This window comes from Hyla sarda, chromosome 8 (assembly GCF_029499605.1).
Source record: "Hyla sarda isolate aHylSar1 chromosome 8, aHylSar1.hap1, whole genome shotgun sequence".
Lineage (NCBI taxonomy): Eukaryota > Metazoa > Chordata > Amphibia > Anura > Hylidae > Hyla > Hyla sarda.
The window spans coordinates 180740056-180758918 of record NC_079196.1 but is presented as its reverse complement, the minus strand read 5'-3'; the positions used below and the strand labels follow the sequence as shown (position 1 = coordinate 180758918).

At 42.4% G+C, this 18863-nt stretch overlaps 1 protein-coding gene and 1 pseudogene across 2 annotated transcripts in view; both read right to left on the bottom strand.

Moving 5' to 3' along the window:
• Positions 1-18863, bottom strand: part of XYLT1 (xylosyltransferase 1) — a 340609-nt gene that overhangs the window by 188341 nt on the left and 133405 nt on the right. The gene's annotated exons all lie outside the window — the stretch shown is intronic.
• On the bottom strand, positions 9166-9336 carry LOC130290120 (U2 spliceosomal RNA; annotated as a pseudogene).

Sequence of the window (18863 nt, the reverse complement as noted above, 5' to 3'; positions counted from 1 at the left end):
GCCAACATCCACACTACCGGAAGCTACGACACTGTTCACGATTGACCTATGAAGTCTAATTACAAGCCCATCCTTTCATATAGATCCATCCTATAGTTGATCAAAGGTCAAATATATTCATGACTAAGAAGTAAGTTGTACATAATGATGAAATCTGATATCAGAGACTTATTCTGCATGTGCTGTGAATTTGCGGAGCCTCACATCCCCGCGGCTGCTTTTGGATAGCTCTGCGTATAGTACATGTGTATAAGTCAATGCTTAACTTGGTTAAGGAGCCAGTAAATCGGATAATTGGCCAATTTGGCCACTTATTATAGTGGCTGCCAAATTAGATAACAACCAGCCACTTAGCAAATTAGGCTGAATGATTGCATCACGTCCCAATGCAGCTCTATACTTGCCAATGACTGGATGTATTACACTCTGTTCAGTACCAAACCTTCAGCAAATTATGGACATTTTAAACTAAAAGAAGACATAGAGAAGCTGACCATACCCCAGGGTCATACAGTATGACTCTTCTTAGTTTAAGGGAGTAGTCAGAACATAGCTATACATTGAACAATGGAATAACAAAGTCTTAGATAATATCAAACTGGACGAAACTGGTTCAAAAGGGACTGTTTCCTACATCTCTTCTATGAATGTGAAATATCGCGATGCATGGATGTTTCCCTCATCCATATGGACAAGATATGAACAGATGTCCATCTTTAATTGTGATGACCCTATAGTCCACCACTTGAATTGCAAGAGAGATCATATTGGGACATTAAAGGACCAATGGTCACTTATTTAGATACATGAGTTTTCCAGGATTATAAATAGGATATGTATGGTCATCAATGTATAAGTAAGGAGGGTCTGACTATTTGGGTGACTCTTTATTGTTCACTGACAGTAACGTCCATACAAGGATGGTTGTACCTGGTCAGGCTCTTCTGACTGGTGGGAGGTCCAAAGTGGTCAGGCCTTCAAAAATTATACTTTTAGGTTAGGTTTCCACGCAGGTTTATTTCTGGCTTTTTTTGGAGAACTGCCATTGCAGTTTTGAAGCCAAAGTCAGAAGTGAATCCAGGAGAAAGGAAAAGTACAAATCCTTTATATGCCCCATTCCTATTGAATACTGGGAAGGAAGTATGTAAAGATGTATTCCATTAAGAGTTATTGCCTCAAACAAGAATATAACATAGCTCCGATAGTCTGCTAACCAAATGCACCGCCCCATTACATAAGATACATGTGTCTGGCCTCGAGATATTTGGCAATAGTGAGTGGAATATAAAGAAATGACATGGTTTAGCCTGACAGATAACATATCTAAAAAAGTAAGAATTAAGTATTAGTAGTAATGATTAATATGCCGTAAGACCCTCTGAGAAGAAATAGCGTTGGCAGGTCTGGACACGAAAAAGCGCCAAGGGGAGCAGATGGTGAGAATACAGCAGATGTTAATGTCATTTGCTTTTTCCATATGCTGCATTGTTTGATAGTAATAAATAAGTTCTACTTTCATGTATTATCAACATTCAATATTTTACTGAGGGATAAAGGGAAATTAAAGCAAATGAAGTGCCACTTTATGTTTTTCTCTGTGCAATTTAACTTGTTAAGAAGACATTTACAGACCCTTTCTAGAAGGGGGAAATAAATCTTGTGATAAATGACTTTATCACTATTATCAATCACTATAGTTCATCCATACCAACAGAGAACCTCATCTAGTGGGCATCACTCCCTATATAAGAATAGCCCATTGGTTATACCAAGACTCGCTCATTTGGTCAACCACTATGTCTTCCGCAACCTCTATAAACATGACTTGCCCAAGTGTGCAATTATTCAAATTGGGGATAAGGGAGTAAGCTGCTACCAGACTGTTCAGAACCTTGGCTGGTATATCCAAAAATGGTTGGTTCAATCCGAAATGTATCTAATAAATATGAATGACTTAAATGGGCACTGTCAGATTCAAAAACTTTTTATATGTTGTACATCTTGGCAAAACATTAACCTTTCTAATATACTTTGTAAAAAAAAAAAATATAATATCATTTTTATAGAAATCATGGCTTATAAAAACAGAGTATTATGGGTCCCCATACCATCTAGAACATAATCCTGTCTGGCTGAAGCATTATCTTAGACTCCTGTCTGAAAAAAGAGAGGAGGGGGTTACAGAGCAGCCTGCAGGGATTGGGCAAGGGCAAGAGATGGACACATCCCCCTTTCAGAGCACAGGATGAAAAACTAAGGAAGCACTTGAAAGAAGGTATTTGTGAGAGAAGTATAGGTGCTAGACACATGCAAATTATATGTATATGATCAGGATTAGGTACTGAGTAACATATAACATTTCTTTTTCTTGTGGCATCTGACAGGTACTCATTAACTGATAAGTGCCTGTATATTGTAAACAGTAAACCAGCATCTTGCATGGTTTTAGAATTGCCATAAATATAAAACATAGGAGATATTGTAATCTTGACCTATATAACCACGAGATGACTCTCTTGGGTGCTCAGTCCCGACCACGGTCACAGAAATCCAATACAGCAATGGATAAGACGACACTCCAGATAAAGTATTTTTTTTATTTTTTTTTGATGGGTGAATAAACACTTGGATTTTTCACTATTTTTATTTGGAGTGCTACCTTCCATTGCTGTACTGGATAACCAAGAGATGAGTTTGCTCCGATCTGGACATAGTTATATTGGTGCTAAAGACAACCATGGTAGCTAGGAATATATTTTTCATTATTTTTTTCCATTAGCTTGCCTTAGATTCAACATGTTTTTCTACACAAAATATCAGGAGCAAAGTGCAACCTACATAAAAGATTTTGAAGGCCAAGCGCCTGTGTAGCTCTGTCACAAACCCTATGGTATAACTAGCAAATATTCTTTTATTTGTTATGCACGTATCACACTTTCATTTATCAACCTGTCAAAAACTCATTGAGGCTTTTTAATAAGCAAATGTTTAGCATTTTCCCCTCCAGGCATGCTTATAATGGAATTCCTAAAACGGCTTTAAGTATTTTTTTTTTTATTTTGGATTGCTGAAATTCCAAAGGTTATCTTTAGGTTACAGTCCAACAATATATCGGAGGATTTTTATTAGGCAATCCATTGTGGAGTATCTTATTAAGGTAGATATGTAACCTATTTACTATGTATAAATGCAATGATGAATTAATGAACCACTGTATTGGAGAACTTGGTCTAAAACATCTGTAAATTCCTGTGACATCAACCACAGCTACCAATTACTAAATCCAACAAGATGGTGATTCGTAAAGGAGATCTGCAGCCATAGACACATATCCCCTATCCGCAGGATAGGAAATAAGTGTCTGATTACGGGGGGGTCTGAACGCTAGGACCCCTCTTCCCTCAATCTCCCGTATGGGGCCCCGACTCTGCCGCAGCTCTCCTGTGCAGGAGGCGTGACGGCCGCAGCATGACGCTGCGGCCCACACGCCCCCTCCATGTATCTCTATAAGAGAAGCGGAGATGCAGCGTTCGTGCATCTCCGCCTCTCCCATAGAGCTGTATCGAGGGGGCACATTAGCCGCACAGAGCTGCGGTAATGTCGGGTCCCCGAACAGGAGATCCAAAGGATAGTGGATAAGTGCCTATGGCTGAAGTACTCCTTTAACCCCTTCATGACCCAGCTAGTTTTGGCCTTTATGACCCAGTCCGTTTTTTTCAAATCTGACATGTGCCTTTTTAAGTGGTAATAACATACCAGACATTTTGTACTTTATATCAGTGGTAAATTTTTGTTGATACATGAAGCGATTTTTGTGTAAAACTCTAAAATATTGTGAAAAATGCGAAAAATTTCCATTTCTCTATGTTTGAAACTCTCTACTTGTAAGAGAAATAGTCATGTCAAATAAATTTAGTTATTAATTCACATCCACAACATGCTGGCATCATTTGTTAAACATTATTTTACGATATTAGAAGGCTTATAATAATATGAGCATTTTTTTCTAATTTTCGGCGAAAGTTAAAAATCACATTCTTTTAGGGACCACTTGAATTTTGAATATTCGTATATACTCGAGTATAAGCCAACCCGAATATAAGCCGAGGCCCCTAATTTCACCCCAAAAACCCAGGAAAAGTTAATGACTCGACTATAAGCCTAGGGTGAGAAATACATCATCCCCCCATGTCATCATCCAGCCCCCCGTCATCATCCAGCCCCCCGTCATCATCACTGCCTGTCAATCCCTTCATCAGTGGTCTTCAACCTGCGGACCTCCATATGTTGCAAAACTACAACTCCCAGCATGCCCGGACAGAAACCTCTGGAGGTCCGCAGGTTGAAGACCACTGATGAAGGGATTGACGTACATGCGTGTCCCTGTGCGTCCTCTAGGCAACGTCACTAGTCCGGGACATGCCCTGAGCGCGGAGAAGAGCCCCCCCCCCCGGTGAAAATGGACAGCCAGGAACGACTAACCCTCCCCACCGGACGGTCCCTGCAGCATAGATGGCCCGGACCAGCTCACCCTTCCTTCCCACCGAGGGGAGGTGAGTAGAAAACTAAAGGGGGGGTCTGGATGATGACGAAGGCCGCAGTGGTCTTAAACCTGCGGACCTCCAGAGGTTTCAAAACTACAACTCCCAGCATGCCCGGACAGCCGATGGCTGTCCGGGCATGCTGGGAGTTGTAGTTTTGCAACATCTGGAGGTGCGCAGGTTGAAGACCACTGAGAAGGGATTGACAGGCGGAAAGTTCACTCAAGTATAAGCCAAGGGGGACGTTTTCAGCACGAAAAATTGTGCTGAAAAACTCGAGTATATACGGTATATAAATACATACACACATATATATATATATATATATATATATAGATATACACACACACACACACACACATGTACATATATATTAGGGCTGCACGATATGGGGAAATGTGCAATTGCAATAATGGGCCTAAATATTGCGATTTCGATATGCAATGCGATATAATAAATAAATGGGGAAATCCCCCCCATTTCATGTCCAATCTCCTCAATTTCACATCTATCCACCCATTTTATACCCACCGCCCATTTCACATCTTCCCCCTGTCACATTCTCCCCCCATGATCATATCTTCCTGCATCACATTCTCCCCCTCCCCCTGCCACATTCTCCCCCCATGGTAACATCCCCCCCCCCCCCGGTCACAATCTTACTCCATATCACATTCTCTCCCACCCCCCCCTCCGTCATATCCCCTTGTTACATTTTCCCCCTATATCTTATTCCCAACACCCCCCCTTGTCACATTCTCCCCCTGTAGGTAGCTTTTTGTACGGCAGCAATACACTGGGTTTCCCGGGCAGTTTTCAAATCTTCCACGGGATCCGGGAAACCCAGTGTGTTTGCAGCCGAAAAAGACATTTTTCCATCAGTCAATCACTGGCTTGACAGGTGACACCGCTGTGGCCAGTGATTGGCTGAAAAGGAGAGGTCCTACTGCTTTGTATGGTGAAGAGAGGGGACACCGGACCGCACGGAGACGAACAGCATCTGCAGAGACCTGGAGTAGGTGAGCAGAAGTTTTTTTTTTTTTTTTCCCCTGTGCTCTTTTACTTAGCTCAGTGTTTTTCTTCCAGGGTGCCTCCAGTTGTTGTGAAACTACTACTACCAGCATGCCCGGACAGCCTTTGCCGGTCCGGGCATGCTGGGAGTTGTAGCTTTGCAACAACTGGAGGCACCCTGGTTGGGAAGCACTAACTTTTAGTATTTAAATTAGTTTTTATCTGCTCTGGCCAGCGCCCGCCTGCAGCAGCCCGAGCAGATAATCGAAAGTTTTCCCGGGGGGCCATATCACAAAAAGCAAAATATGTGATTTGATTGTTTTTGCGATACATTGTGCAGCCCTAATATATATATATATATATATATATATATATATTTTTTTTTTTTTTTTTTTTTTTTTTTTTTTTTACTTCTGTACAACAACTAAACAGCTCATTTACAAAAAATAAAATAAAAATATTACTGCACTCGCTTCACCAGGAAATGAAGCCTGCAGGAGGGCACAGCTGCGGGAGCTCGGGACCGGTAAGGGAGAACAGGGAAGGGGGACAGAACACTGGAAAGGGGGACAAGACTTTGGGGACACTTAGCAGAGCAGTGTGTGTCCCGATCCCCGTGATCAGGACACACATACTGCTCTGCTCAGGATTTTCATTGCGAAACGCTGCCATCGGCTAGTCAGATTTGACTAGCTGATAGTAGCGTTTGTGGTGAGGTTTGAATGGTTACAAAACCCCCTAGGTCCCGAGGCAAGATGGCTAGCTATTAGTGATAGTCACCATCTTACCGGGCGTTAGTAGAGGCCAGTATCTGCATGACGTACATGTACATCTTAGGTCATGACATAAATGTATGTCATGGGTCGGGGAGGGGTTAAAGGCTAGGATTATGAGCATGAAGACAAAGAGGAGGTGGTTATGGAGCAGCCTGCAGTGATTGGATGAAGAAACCCAGCACAGCAGACCCAGGGATAAAGGGAATGCAAGGTGAGGGGGGGCTCATGTTTGCCTTGGACCCGCCACTTCCCGAGCAGTGGATGTCAGAATGAGTGAGCAGCAGAACAGAGGCATTTGTGAGCCAAATACAGAAGCTAAATACATAAAAAAAGACATGTAAAGCATCTGTATGACCTAGTGAGTAACATCTATAAGCATTGTGTTTGTGTGATATGACAGGTAAACTTTAACATAGCAAAATCAAGTAGCATTGAGGATGGATTGGATGGCATTTTCATAGCTGGCATGCCACAGATGAGGGTGGTAAGCCAATATAGAATAAGAGCTAAAACAAACAAAAAAGGATACAGCGCTCCATGGTATATTAACAGATAAACCTGTGAGGTATATTGAATAAAAATTCACCGCTCACCTATGGAGGTTGTGTCTCCACATACACAACAATGGTGAGCGCATGTAGCAGTGGTGTCCGCAGCCGACCAGTCAAACGTAGAAATAGGATGATAGCTTCAAAGAGGAACACTGGTCTGTGCGTGGCGCTGGACACAAGTGATTCACACGAATAGATAAAAGCAAGGTAGTTTATTCTCCCATCATGCAACGCGTTTCACTGCAACAGCAGCTTCATCAGGCATCAGGCATTGCCTGATGAAGCTGCTGCTGCAGTAAAACGTGTTGCATGATGGGAGAATAAACTACCTTGCTTTTATCCATTCGTGTGAATCACTTGTGTCCAGCGCCACGCACGGACCGGTGTTCCTCTTTGAAGTTACCCATCCAATATAGAATAAGGGCATGGACTATCATTGACCCTGTATATGTATGAAGAATAACAGGGCTGAGGTACTGTCAGTGTATACAGTGTAAAGTTGAATCAGGGGTGAATATGAAAGAATCCTGTAGTACCTCTGCATCTCCTCCAGGCTACTACTTATTCAGTTTTGCATCTCATATGCAGGCCATAGATTTTTTTTTTCTTTTTCTAATAGGTACTTTAGTTAACCATTTAAAGTTCCTCTGAGGTTGCCTTTCAGCTTTTGGTGTATTGCTGACCCGTAACAGCAAGCCGGCGCGGCCCACTGAAGTGACACGCAAACACGGCACCCGAGAATTAATCCTGGAAGCTATACTATAAAAGCTAAGGGGCGAGCGCACAGCAATGAGCTGCATACTTTGTTCGTCAGGAGAAAAAGACGGCGGCGGCTGCTCACATCTAAAAGCACAACTCCACTTTGACACATTCTCCGACACGCTGGGATACAACAGTCTGCTGCAAAAGCTTTATGCTAGAATACAAATTGGAACATTTATCAGTAGCGCACAGATACTCATCCACCTATACTTGTTAAAGCAGCCTGAACTCTCAAGGGTTGTAGAATCGATACTGGCTATATGCAATTATCATGCAGTGCCATCCTCTGAAAACAGGCAGATAAAAAAAGAAAGAAAGAAAGAGATAAATATATAAACACATACACACGTATCAAAGAACAGCACAACAAAGTGACAAACACAAAGTAGAAAACAAAACTATATGGTATGTGGTAGTGTTTCCCAGCCAGCCAGCCTCCGGTTGTTGCAAAACTACAACTCCCAGCATGCCCAGACAGTCAACTGGGAGTTGTAGTTTTGTAACAACCAGAGGCAGGCTGGCTGGGAAACATGGCTATATGGGAACCCTATCACCCCCTAAAAACAATACCATACAATGGCCGGTATTTTGTCCACCTTGTCGGTATTTTTATATAAAAAAATACCAGCGGTATTTATCCAACCAATCCTCCCAGAATGTTGCACCATATACTATACCAGTGTTTCCCAACCAGAGCGCCTCCAGCTGTTGCAAAACTACAACTCCCAGCATGCCAATGGCTGTCCGGGCATGCTGGGAGTTGTAGTTTTGCAATAAATGGAGACACCCCTGGTTGGAAAACACCGACCCATACAATATTTTTAAAACAAAAATTTTATTAAGAGCCAAAGCAATTGCTCTCTATCACCCAAAGTGCAATAAAAAGTGCAAACGTGTCACACTAAAAAATGTGCACAAAGGATGCGGTCTATCTCTAAGCCCTTCACCAACATGAGAGAGGCCCCCCAACAAACCTACCCTTCACCTCTGGGCCAAAAGGCACCTGCAAGGATCCAGGTTCGATGCCCCTTTTCGCCGAAGCTACTAAGGGGACGAAAATGCTCCTTGCTTCAACCTAGGTGTTAGCCAAAGTATCAGCCCAGGAGCCATATACTGATGGCATCTTGACCGAAGCCAAGATGCCCGGGGGTAGCAGGGAGCTGAGGAACCTAATGGCCACACACACCTCCCCTAGACCGCCAGGAGGGACACCCAGAAGGGCTACCGCATCCTGACAATCCTGTGTACAAAGAAAAACACAAAACGTGGCACAGTGACATACAATAAAATAATAAATAAGTGAAGAAAGTGCAGATATACTGCTCGGTAATATGGCCGGATCTATAAAAATGTCCCCGATCCTAGCCAGAAGGCCGGGATACCAAGGTGAAGAGTAATGGTGCAGTGCTTTCACTCAGTGAGTTATAACACCCAGTGAGTTTCGGCACCTCAGGGTCACCACTCCCCAAGACACAGAAGTACCTCAGCTCTACACCCCTCTACCTCATGGCAAGACCCAGAGGAAACCGGTCACATTAGGACAGCCATCGAGCTGATTCTTCAGAACCAGCCCCGGAACGCCCTGGTACACCTGCCCCCTCCATGCATCATCCATCCTACATCAATGGCCAAAGACTAAACCACTGATAAGAACAGATACTATACTTTATCTTAGCCAAAAGGCCGAGAAGCGATACAATATACTACCATATAGTCCAACATGCTGGGAGTTGTAATTTTAGTTTGGGGCAGCTGCTGAGCCACAGGCTGTATCTGGGCATGCTGGAAGTTGTAGTTAGTAACTAACTGCAACTCTTGAATTTTACTTAAAAAAAAAAAACATCAAAAAGTCACATCAAAACAAAAATAGTACTTTTAAAAACTGCAGATCGGGGTGCAAAAAATGAACCCTTATACTGGCCCATATAAGGAGAAATAAAAAAGTTATGGGGGCCAGAATAGGACAAGATTTCTCCCGTATATGTGTATCCTGTGATGTTATGCATATATAATTAATAATGCAAATTAGCATGGCCAGTATTTTTTGGCAAGAAAGGTGGCAACATACATACAGGAACACACAGACAAAAACACATTTTTTTTTTCTGACCATGTTTCAAATGTATTCTTATGTAGGAATTTCATTCTACTCCCCAGCAGACCCACAGCTGTCTACCATGACTACCAAGCAGCATTGTGATGAGCCCCATGGCCATTCCGCATATAAGGAAGCTTCACTACCGCAATGCCCAGGATCCAGCAGAGAACGTATTTCTTATGCAAATGCCAAAGCAGCTCATGACAATGCTACTAGGTAGTCACTCACCGGAGGCGATAAACAGACAGTCCAAGATATATTGTCACATGAGAAACCAGATAAGTTACACTTGAGGGGGAAGTAGGAGTCGATCTCCAGGGGACAATGAAATTTACATATCAGTAGTGTCACTAACAATCAAAAGTGTTATGGAATCATCCAGCTATTCTGTCTTCTCCTGTCAGCTTGTTTGGGGTAGTCATCTTCTTACAGATGACACTGCTCAGTTTTAAACTAGTTTAGAGATTAGGTTCCTGATTAATTTGTCTCTATGATCCATGGCTTTTGCAGTCTGGTGCAGATTACAGTGTGTGCTCTATTTGCTTCATCCTAATTTTTTTTCGAGTGCCTTAAAGGAAATCTGCAGTAAAATAAATGTATCCCCTATCCACAGGATAGGGGATAAATGTCTGATCACGGGGGCTCCGAATGCTAAAAGGTCTCTTTAAAGGTGTGACATCACACGGGGGCGGAGTCGTGACGTCATGATACTCCGGCCCCGTGGTCAGCACCCAGCAGTTTGTGAGCTGACAGCGCAGCGTGCAGCTCAAAGAGGTGGGTGCCGAATGCAAGATTGCGGGGATCCCCAGCGGCGAGCCCCCCGCAATCAGACATCGTATCCCCTATCCTTTGGATAGGGGATAAGATGTCTTAGGGCCAGAGTAACCCTTTAAGGTTTAGTGTTCAGGGAAAGTTTAGTGATAGATATCTAGCCCCTTAAGGGCTCAGCCCATTTGGGCCTTAAGGACTCAGACAATTTTATTTTTACGTTTTTTCCTCCTCGCCTTCAAAAAATCATAACTCTTTTATATTTTCATCCAAAGACTAGTATAAGGGCTTGTTTTTTGCACAACCAGTTGTCCGTTGTAATGCCATCACTCACTTTGCCATAAAATGTATGGCACAACCAAAAAAATACTATTTGTGTGGGGAAATTCAAAAGAAAACCGCAATTTTGCTAATTTTGGAAGTTTCGTTTTCCCGCCGTACAATTTATGGTAAAAATGACGTGTGTTCTTTATTCTTTGGGTCAATACGATTAAAATGATACCAATAATAACATACTTTTCTATTACTGTTGCGCTTAAAAAAATTGCAAACTGTTTAACCAAATTAGTACGTTTAAAATCCCCCTATTTTGAAGACCTATAACTTTTTCATTTTTCCGTTTAAGCGCCGACCAGACATTATGCACATTTTTGGCCGTTTAAATCCGGCCTTAGTGTAAATGCATAAGGAAAATACCAGATAATTTGGCAAACACTATGAGGTACGAAAATGCTATAATCTCTAAAGGTTGAATTAACGCTACAGTATCCTGTGCATAGTTTATGCGCAGGATTTAAAGCTGTGTTCATCCTTTTAGTTTACATTGAAATCTGCACCATAAAATTTTCAGCTTCAAATCCTGCAAATCAAATGGACACTGTCAGATTAAAAAACAAATGATATTTTATAGATTAACCTTTCTAATAAACTTCAGAATTTTTTTTTATCTCCTTTTTATAGGTATCATGGCTAATAAAAAAAGGCCACTAGGGGTCCCCATACCATCCAGAACATAATCTTGTCTGGCTGCAGTATCATCTTTGTCCCAGTTGTAGCACAGGCAGGGGCAAAGGTCTGTAAGTTAGGGTTGAACTAGCACTACTCTGTGCTCACTCCTGTCCTATCAGACTGCAACATGAAAATAAAAAGGAGGGGGATGAAGTGATTCAGCACTGCACAGCAGACTCAAGGAGGAAGTGAATGCATGGTGAGTGAGGGCGGGCTCAATGTTCAGCATATGCATGACCTAGTGAGTAACTTATATAAGCATTACTGTTTTCTGTGATATGACAGGTACACTTTAACATTGCCTTTAATTAATTCCATATTACGATACCATTTCCCAGCAGTGTACAGTTTCAATTCTGGTCAGATTAATATGACTTCAACTATGATCCTATGATACACCCATCAATGAATGGATCCCATCTCCTCATTGCCCAAAGGGTTCTGACTGCGCATAAAGCTCAATGATGTCATCACATGTCCATGGGGTCCCCATCACTAATGAGTGGGTAGTTCTGGTTTAATTTGCTCCTGTGGATATCGCACTGGGACCAGTCAGGCATTATCCTTCACTGTCTGTCAGGAAGAAAAGTCACATTTCATTAAAAAGGTAAATGAAATAAATGCCGCCATGTAGCCGGAGTGAGTCCGTTCGGTGACTGGCATTCCACTGATACAATTAGGATTTTTAATTTCATTATATAATTATTATAATTATCTTTAATGGTTTAATGTAATCATCAGTGGAGTGAGAATTAATCAGGTTTCTTTATTCATAAGTAGTCAGAGTCAGGAGGTTTTCATAGAAAGTCTATGGAAATAACATGGGAGGAAATAATGTATCGAGGAACAGGGTGGGTAAATCACACGAAAAGGCAGGGGCGCGACTATAGGAGGCGCAAAAGGTGCAGTCACACCCAATGTCCTGGGGTAACAGGTCTCTTGAATACATAAGGACAACAATATAAAAAAATAAAAAATCAGGAATTAATTGTGGAATTGTTCAGCTGGTTCAGCCATATTGATATTTTTACTGTGAGGGTGCGTTCCCACCTGGCGTATACCACGCTGCGCAAAATTTCGGGCAGCAGAGGGAAATACGCTGCGTATTTCTCGTTCACTATACACATAGGGCTTTCTGGCGGAAGCCCTATGCGTGTAGCGAGTTTCGGAGGCGGGGTTGTGTGCCGGAGTGACAGTGACACGCGGCTCCGCCTCCAAAACTCAATACACGCATAGGGCTGCCGCCGGAAAGCCCTGTGTGTATAGTGAGTGAGGAATACTGCAAATTTTGCACAGCGGGAAATATGCTGTGTATACGCCAGGTGGGAACGCACCCTTAAACTATAAGCCAGTGTTTTCCAACCAGGGTGCCTCCAGCTGTAGCAAAACTACAGCATGCTGGGAGTTGTAGTTTTGCAACAGCTGGAGGCACCCTGGTTGGGAAACATTGCTATAAGCTTTTATCTTTCTATCTTTCTACAGTAATGTAGAAAACTCCAATTCCAATGATGGAAGTTACACTTTTGTTTAGTTTTTGGGAACATTTCTCTAGAACAGTGGTCTCCTAACTTTGGACCTCCAGATGTTGCAAAACTATAACTCCCAAAATGCCTGGACAGCCAAGATCTGGACTAAGTTGGACTGCAAGCTGCTATATTAAAGGGGTACTCCAGTGGAAAACTTTTTTTTTTTTTTTTTTTTTAATCAACTGGTGCCAGAAAGTTAAACAGATTTGTAAATTACTTCTATTAAAAAATCTTAATCCTTCCAGTACTTATTAGCTGCTGAATATTACAGAGGAAATTCTTTTCCTTTTGGAACACAGTGCTCTCTGCTGACATCACGAGCACAGTGCTCTCTGCTGACATCTCTGTCCATTTTAGGAACTGTCCAGAGCAGCATATGTTTGCTATGGGGATTTTCTCCTACTCTGGACAGTTCTTAAAATGACCAGAGATGTCAGCAGAGAGCACTGTGTTCATGATTCAGCAGAGAACTCTGTGTTCCAAAAAGAAAATAATTTCCTCTGTAGTATTCAGCAGCTAATAGGTACTGGAAGGATTAAGATTTTTTAATAGAAGTAATTTACAAATCTAAATATAATAGGAGTATGCGCTGGGAAAAATAGCTGTGTAAAATGACAATAGATAAAAAACAGAGGTGATGTCCTACCTTATGATTAGTAGTGCTTCATCACACTGGAACAATGTGCATACATTTCTGAAATATGGATGAGGATTATAAAATGAATAGAGAATAATGGTAGTGAAATGGTACAGTAAGTGAATGATGATGTATACACTGGTTAAATACCTGGAAAATGGTATAAAGGTAATAAGGCGGCAAAGAAATGAATAGATCCTTCCGTAGTGGGCCCGTTAATGGGTTGCTCCAGTGCTGCAAAATGTAATACAATGGTGTCTACAAATCCTTAACATAGATAGGATATAGCATCCTGGTGTGCTTGAATACCTGGAATCTGTGGATGGGCAGAACAGTCACTTTCCAAGGTAGTGGTCTCAGAACAGGTGTAGCGGGAGAACGCTCAGGCCGGTAGCATCTCAACCGGCTTCAGTCCTCATGGCAAATAGCTCGGTAATGTGAGCAGCTAGTAGTGACGTCACTAAGGGGGCACAGAGAGTCCACAAAGATATCAACGCGTTTCGGAAACACTCGGATTTCCTTCGTCGGGATAGCTAGTTATGCCGACGAAGGAAATCCAAGTGTTTCCGAAATGCGCCAATATCTTTGTGGACTCTCTGTGCCCCCTTAGTGACGTCACTACTAGCCGCTCACATTACCGAGCTATTTGCCACGAGGACGGAAGCCGGTTGAGACGCTACGGGCCGGAGCGTTCTCCCGCTACACCTGTTTTGGGACCACTACCTTGGAAAGTGACTGTTCTGCCCATCCACAGATTCCAGGTATTCAAGCACACCAGGATGCTATATCCTATCTATGTTAAGGATTTGTAGACACCATTGTATTACATTTTGCAGCGCTGGAGCAACCCCTTAATGGGCCCACTACGGAAGGATATATTCATTTCTTTGCCGCCATATTATCTTTATACCATTTTCCAGGTACTTAACCAGTGTACACTAGGGGTGTGAATCGCCAAGAATTTGGCGATTCGATTCGAATCGCGATACCAGTGTGGCGATTCGATATATCCCGATATATCGCGATACCGTCTAGGTGACGATACATCGCGATATATCCCGATATATCGCCCACCTGGGAGCATTCATAGATCCCAATAGACGCCGCTGTCAGCTTTGACAGCGGCGATCTAGTACTCCGGTGCTCACTTTTCTCATGTTATCCCGTCCGGGCTGCAAAATAAAATAACGCACTTTATCTTACCTGCCAACGAGCCCCCGGAGCTCCGGTACACTCCGGGACAGGTGTTGGGTCCCCGGGCTGTATTCTTCTTACTTCCTGTTAGTCCGGCACGTCACATGGAGCTTCAGCCTATCACCAGCGGAGGCGGGACATCGCTGCGGCTGGTGATAGGCTGAAGCTCCATGTGACGTGCCGGACTAACAGGAAGTAAGAAGAATACAGCCCGGGGACCGAACACCTGTACCGGAGCTCCGGGGGCTCGTTGGCAGGTAAGATAAAGTGCGTTTTATTTTGCAGCCTGGATAGGATAACATGAGAAAAGTGCGCACCGGATACTCCTTTAATAGCCAGCCGCGGCGATTGCCGCATGCTGGCTATTAGCGGCGGCCCCCGGCTACTGAAATCAGCCGGGGGTCGCATAGTACGGAGTGGGCACGAGTCGGAGCCCGCTCCATAGTCATGTCAGATCCGGCCTGCCCGGCTCCACAAATGTGGAACTTTTATCTCCTGATGCCCGGGACATGACATGCTGTTCCGGGCGTCCGCAGATAAAAATTTCACATCCCTAAAAGAATCGATTCAAAAATATTTTGAATCGATTCTGTATCGGCAAATGAAAAATCGCGATTATCGCGAGAATCAATTTTTTCTTACATCCCTAGTGTACACAATATCATTTACTTACTGTACCATTTCACTACCATTATTCTCTATTCATTTTATAATCCTCATCCATATTTCAAAAATGTATGCACATTGTTCCAGTATGATGAAACATAAAGTAGGACATCACCTCTGTTTTTTATCTATTGTCATTTTACACAGCTATTTTTCCCAGCGCGTACTCCTATTATATTTATATTTTATTACTTATTTTTGTACCCAGGAAAACGCACTGGATTTACAAATTTACAAATCTGTTTAACTTTCTGGCACCAGTTGATTTAAAAATTTTTTTTTTTAAAGTTTTCCACCGGAGTGCCCCTTTAAACCTTTGCCGATACATGGTACCCAGGGGTGTAGCTATTGGGGGTGCAGAGGAAACAGTCACAAATTAGGCCTTGCGCCTATGGGGATCCAAAGGCCTTTGTTTGACATAAGAGAAAAGTATTATAAATGGCACATGATAGGTTTGAAACCTCAATGTATGCCTCAGATTGTATCAAACCATTAGGACAGTAAAAGATGTGCTCTGCAGATGTATTTAGATCCAAGAGGACTGCCTAGACTAGATATAAGTTATGCACATTCCCAGCAGTGAGATGTAATAAATGGGGCCTGTGCAAATTGTTATATGTTGTACATCTTAGCAAAACATTAACGATTCTAATATACTAAATAAAAAAGTATCTCCTTTTTATAGGAATCATAGCTTATAAACGAGACCAATATGAGTCCCTAGAACATAATCCTGTCCGGCTGCAGCATCATCTTTGTCCCAGCTGAAGCACAGGTTGGGAAAAAGTCCAGTAAGTAAGGGCGAGACTAGCACTACTCTGTGCTCACTCCTGTCCTATCAGACTGCAACATGAAAACAGAAAGAAGGGGGTAACAGAGCAGGATGGATGACTGGATGAAGAGACCCAGCACAGCAGACTCAGAGAGGAGGTGAATGCATGGTCAGTGAAGACGGGCTCAGTGATTGCCATGGATACGCCCCTTTCTGAGCAGTGGATGTCAGAATATGTGAGCAGTATAACAGAGGGATTTGTAAGCCAAATACAGAAGCTAAACATATAGAAAAGACACGTAAAGCATGTGCATGACCTAGTGACTAACATACACATTCACTTTAAAGGGGTATTCCGGTGAAAAACATTATTATTATTTTTTTCATATAAACTGGCTCCAGAAAGTTAAACAGATTTGTAAATTACCTGATTGAAAACCACAGGTCTTTTGAATGGATGCAGCTCATTTATGTTTCAATGGGTGCGGTGGCTGATGGGTGGGAGGGAGAAAAATGGAATTATGGGATTTGTAGGCAAAAAATGAAAACTCAAACAGGAAATACCAGTTCACAAAAAAATAGCCACAGTGTTATGGTAATCTCACAACATAGCCATTTAGCCACAAGACAAGCGCAGATCCTTCCTAAGCATGTCCATTACTGTCTGCCAGGTACATACTAAAATCACCTTATGGTGGATAACCCCTTTAATGTCTGTATAGATATGGAAACATTCCCTTACAGCAGACATCTTGAAAATGGTGAAACAGAATATATATTTTTAAACAGAATTACTTTTTCATTCTACAATGTCTAAGCTTTATTTATAGGAAACCAAAAGACCTCTTCAAGTGAAGGATTGCCTCTCTTAAATACTACGGTAATAATGACGCACTTCATATTCAACAAGCACTCAAAGGGAAACAAAACAATTCCACTGCCCCGTTGGTCATGTGGATGAGATAAATAGTAGCGCTATTAATTTTCTTTCTTTCGGCTTTGTTTCTGAATTATGATCTCCACTGTGAGGCCTGAGTCACATAGAGTCTTCAGAGTGGACCGGGCGCCTGTCTGCGCTGTGTGCTCACATTGAGAGCCTCATACCATGCACAAAGTAGGGGTCAGGATTACAGGCTGGGCTGGATACAATGTGCCTCCAGCTGTTGCAAAACTACAACACCCTAGAATGCCCGGAACAGACGACGGCTGCATCACTTGGCATAAAGAATAATATAAATAAAACCATTTACTCAAGCTATTGCCTTGTTACTGTAGTAATGTTGAAGTTGGACACAACTCCTAAATGTATGATATGTTTATCAATAGGACTGCAGGTAAACCCAAAGTTATCTTCTAGCTCAGCTAAAATCTGGTCAAACCCATGGATGGATTAAAGGGTACCTCTCATCAAAAAAAACCTTTTGATATATTATAGATTAATGTATGCAGAATAACTTTACAATTGCATGTTATTAAAAAATATGCTTCTTTCTATTTAATTTTCCACTTTGAAGAAATGACCACTAGGGGTCTCCCTACCAGTCCTGGCAGCAAGCATTTCAGACTCATGCTGGAGTCCTAAACACTACGAGCTGCCAGTCTGCTTTGTTCACAAAGGAGAACACTCAGAGCTGCCAGCCTGCTTTGTTCACAGTCTCTTTGGCTGTGAACAAAGCAGGCTGGCAGCTCTAAGTATTTAGGACTCCAGCATGAGTCAGAAATGCTTGCTGACAGGACTGATCGGGAAAAATACAATAGAAAGAAGCATATTTTTCATTAACATGCTATTGGAAAGTTATTCAACATTCATTAATCTAAAATATATCAAAAGTTTATTTGATGAGAGGTACCCTTTAAGAATCTGCACAATCCCCAAGTTGTACGGGGCTATGATAGTTACGTTTTGTATCATACAAAGGCACATGACAATTTACAACCACAAAAGAACGATTTCATGCACTCACCGCTAGCGTTCTTTTGTGGTTGTATAATTTGATCCTTTATCTGGATTGCGCGCACCTCGCAGGTGTCAGCAGCATTTTGCCGGATCCTGGATCGCGACAGCTGATATATCTCCCAGTGGTGGTATTTGAGTGATAGATATTGTTAGGAGTGCTCTCCTCTAGTTTTCTTTGGCTACAGTTCTGAGCGTATGAGAATTTCATCTGGGAAAAGAAATCGTGGCATGCTCCGTTAGACAATATATTATATATATATATATATATATATATATATAGAGTATGGCATAGCAATATCTTTCATATCTCGATTAAATAGAGTAATGCATAGCAATATGCTGGGACTTGTAGTTCTCCAACACAGGGGAATAGGAAGAGAGTATGGAGGTTGACCTCTAGGGACTGTGGACCTCTAGGGTCTGTGATGTCACTGTGATGTGGGGAAGGAGGACAGCTTAGCTGTAACGTCAGCGCTCCAGCCAGACTTGCTGGCCGTGAGCGCTCTCCTCTAATGTCCTCGCGTCCGGCGGGGCTGGGATTCGCATAGCTGGACGCACCCGCATGCGAGTCCTGCCCATCACTCACCTCCCTGGTC